This window comes from Herpailurus yagouaroundi, unplaced genomic scaffold (genome assembly GCF_014898765.1).
Source record: "Herpailurus yagouaroundi ecotype Mexico unplaced genomic scaffold, PumYag 67641, whole genome shotgun sequence".
Lineage (NCBI taxonomy): Eukaryota > Metazoa > Chordata > Mammalia > Carnivora > Felidae > Herpailurus > Herpailurus yagouaroundi.
Window position 1 is genome coordinate 3201030 of NW_024420442.1, and position 4344 is coordinate 3205373.

Here is a 4344-nt window from a genome sequence, read left to right on the forward strand (position 1 = left end):
AGCCTAGCCTAGGTTTGAATGCCGACTACCGATTAGTGACCTTGAGCAAGCAGGCCACTCACTCCTCTGAGTTGTGCTTCCTCATCAGCAAAATGGGACCAACACAACCTCCCCAGCAGGGTTCCGAGGGTTTCAGATGATGCATGTGCAACAGCCTAGCAGGGCACACGGAGACCAGGAGAGGGGCGCCTGGGGGGCTCAGTCGGTTGAGCGTCGGACTCTTGATTTCAGCTCAGGTCATGATCTCACAGCTCCTGGGATCGAGTCCCAAGTTGGGCTCTGAGCTGTTGAGCAGAGCCTGCCTGAGATTCTCTCTCTCCTTCTCTCTCTGCCACTCCCCTGATTGTGTGGGTGTGCACAGGCTCACACATGCACTCTCTCTCTCAAAAAAAAAAAACAAAAAAAAAACGGGGGGGACAAACGGGCTCAAGTCTCCCCCAGCCTTCTGGCCAAATCTGTGACTCTCTCCTCTTTGCAGCCAAGCCTCTCCAAAGGGAGGTCTCCTCCCCTCACTGTCTCTATCTCACATCTTTTTTTTTTTTTAATGTTTATTTGTTTATTTTGAGAGAGAGAAAGTGCACGCCAGCATGGGGAGACGCACAGAGAGAGGAGAGAGAGAGAGAGAGAGAGAGAAAGAGAGAGAGAGAATCCCCAGCAGGCTCCACACTGTCAGCACAGAGCCCGACTCGGGGCTCGATCCCACGAACTGAGATCATGACCTGAGCCAAAATCAGGAGTTGGATCCTTAACCGACTGAGCCCCCCAGGCGCCCCTCATCCCCTCACTTCTAAATCTGTCCTCAACGCTCTGCATTCTGGTTTCCACCTCCATCATCCCAGCACGATGGCTTCTACGCCGTCTCCAGCAATGACCTCCCAGCTGCCCAGTGCAAGTCCTTATCTTCATTCGCTTCCTGGCCTCACTGACTCATGTTGGCTACTTCCTACTCCTGGAAACTCTCTTCCCTCGTCTTCCATGACCTCCTACAGCTGTGATTGCTGGCATTTACCAACTTGAAGTCTCAGAAAGCTTTCTTTTCACTCTGCATTCTCTCCCCGAGTCCTTTTCTCCCTGCCCCACACCCCTGCCTGCTCCCTTCCTCACTCTGCCAGCCACACAGCCCTCCTAGCAAGGTTCCTTGAAAGAGCCATGTTCTTCCGAGTTCTGGGAATTCCTACATGCCGTTCCCTCTCCAGAAACACTCTGCCCTCTGTTCTTTGCCCCCTTCACCTGGCCCACGCCCACTCATCCTGCAGATGTTAGTCACTGCCTTGGGGAAGACTTCCTTGCCCCTTGGGCTGGGTTAGCACTTGGCTCATTCTGCTCCTTTTCATAGTCCTCCTTATACTTTTTTCAAAAAAATTTTTTAGCATTTATTTATTTTTGAGAGACAGAGCATGAGCGGGAGAGAGGCGGGGAAAGAGGAAGACAGAGAATCCGAAGCAAGCTCCAGGCTCCGAGCTCGGACTCCCGAACCTGTGAGATCATGACCTGAGCGGAAGTCGGATGCTTGCCCCCGACTGAGCCACCCAGGCGCCCCTAGTCCTCATTACACTTGAGGAAATTATTCCAGCAGTTATTACATTAAAATCTCCCCTGCCACCACTAGACTTACATTCCATGAAGACAGGGACCAAGTCTGTCTTACCCACTACAGTACCCCTAGTTCCTGATGAATGGAGGGTGCTTAATAAATAGATATGGATTTGGCCATGGAATCATAGCTTGGCACTCAAAGGCACAAGGGACAGAACAAGAAAGATAAATTGGACTTCACCGAAATTAAAGACTTTGGGGCCTCAAAGGAAAACGATTGGGAAAGTAAAAAGACGACCCACAGAACAGCAGAAGATATTTGCAAACATATATCTTGTAAGGGTCCAGTATCTAGAGTATATAAAGAATCCTACAACTCAACGACAAAAATATAAACAACCTGCCCTTAAAAAATGGGCAAAGGACTGGAACGGGCGGTTCTCCGGAGAAGAAGGGATATATGCACATAGCCGACAAGCACCTGAAAAGATGCTCAACATCATTAGTCATTAGGGAAATGCACGTGAAGCCCAGAATGACATACAACTTTATAGCCACGAGGATGGCTGTGATCAGATAGATTATAACAAGCATTGGACAAGGATGCAGAGAAATGAGAACCCTCATTCTCCGCTGGTGGGAATGTGAAATGGTGCAGCCACTTTGGAAAGCAGTCTAACAGCTCCTCAAAAAGTTGGAACGTAGAGTTACCATATGTGATATTGCGATTTATAGTAAATACATATGTGGGGGCGCCTGGGTGGCTCAGTCGGTGAAGCGTCCGACTCTTGATTCCGGCTCAGGTCAGGATGTCACGGTTCATGGGACTGAGCCCCACATCCGGCTCTGCGCTGACAGTGTGGAGTCTGCTTGGGATTCTCTCTCTCTCTACCCCTCCCCCGCTCACATACACTCGCTCTCTCATTCTCTCTCAACATAAATAAACTGAAATTTAAAAAATATATATGTTGGGGCGCCTGGGTGGCTCAGTCGGTTGAGCGGCCGACTTCAGCTCAGGTCATGATCTCGCGGTCCGTGAGTTCAAGTCCCGCATCGGGCTCTGTGCTGACAGCTCAGAGCCTGGAGCCTGTTTCGGATTCTGTGTCTCCCTCTCTCTGACCCTCCCCCATTCATGCTCTGTCTCTCTCTGTCTCAAAAATAAATAGACGTTAAAAAAAATTAAAAAATATATATGTATATATTTGGCCTTTGACCTTGTTCCAGGCACCGAGCAACCCTTCAAATTTCCTGATAAGAGTGATAATGGTGTCTTGTTATGTTAAACAGGTGTCTTTTGGAAAGCCCTTAAGACAGGGCTGGTTGCCAGGGCCACCAACCCCAGGATTACCCAAAGTAACAGAACTTTCCGTACCTCCCCCAAACCTCCTGGGAGGGAAGAGGGCCTGAGGTTGAGTCAGTCCCCAAAGGCCAATGATTCAATCAACCATGGCTATGTAATGAAGCGTCCATAAAGAGCCAAAAGGAAGGAATTCTAAGAGCTTCTGGGCTGGTACACATGTGGAGGTGCTAGGTGAGTGGCACCCTGGAGGGCACGGAAGCCCCGAGAACCCTTCGCTATGCCTTGCCCTAAACATTTCTTCCATGCGTCTCTTCCTGAGTTATACCCTTTTGTCATAAACTAGGGATCTAATAAGGAAAACGTTTCTCTGATTTCTATGAGGTGCTCTAGCGAATTAGTCGAACCCAAGGAGAGGGTCCTTGGAACCTGCAATCTACAGCTGGTCAGCCAAAAGCACCGGTGACCCCTGGGTTTATGACTGATATCTAAAGTTGTCAGGGGAGGGGGTGAGTCTTGTAGGACTCAGTCCTCGACCTGTGGAATCTGATGCCAATCTCCCGGTGGATAGTGTCAGAATGAAGCTAAATCGAGTTACGTTGTAGGGTATCCAGCTGGCACGAAAGAATTGATCCTTATTAGTGTGGGGAACACCCCCCCCCCCATACACACATGGGAATTGGTACCGTAACTTGTTTGCTCTGTGACTCAGAAATTCCACTCCTGGGTATCAAGTTATCTACCTAAGAGAAATAAAAACGTATGTCCACACAAAAATTTCTACGTGAATGTTCATAGCAGCATCATTCATAATAGCCAAAAGCTAAAAATAACCCTAATGTCTATCAACAGGTGAATGGATAAGCAAAATGTGGCGTCACCACACAATAGAATATTGTTTGGCCATAAACAGGAATCGAGTTCCAACACATGCAACAAAGTGGATGAACCTTGAAAAGGTCATGATAGGGACGCCTCGGTGGCTCAGCCAGTTGAGCATCCGACTCTTGATTTTGGCTCAGGTCACGATCTCACGGTTTGTGAGTTTGAGCCCTGTGTCGGGCTCTGTGCTGACAGCTTGGAGCCTGGAGCCTGCTTTCGATTCTGTCTCCCTCTCTCTCTGCCCCTCCCCCGCTCATCTGTCTCCTTGTCTCTCTCTCTCTCTCTCAAAAATAAACATTAAAAAAATTTAAAAGATATAGATATAGATATAGATATAGATATAGATATAGATGTAGATATAGATATATATAAAGGTTGCCTAGGGCTGAGAAAGATAAAGGGCAGGGAATTTCGTTTAAGGTGATGAAAATATTCCAAAATTGGCTGTGGTAATGGTAGCACATATCTGTAAATATACTAAAAGAAACTCAACTGTACACTTTGGGTTTTTGAGAGAGAGAGAAAAGAGAGAGAGAGAGATGCAGGGCTCACCCGAAACAGGGCTGGAGCTCACCCAATGTGGGACTCAAACTCATGAACTGTGAGATCATGACCTGAGCCAAAGTCAG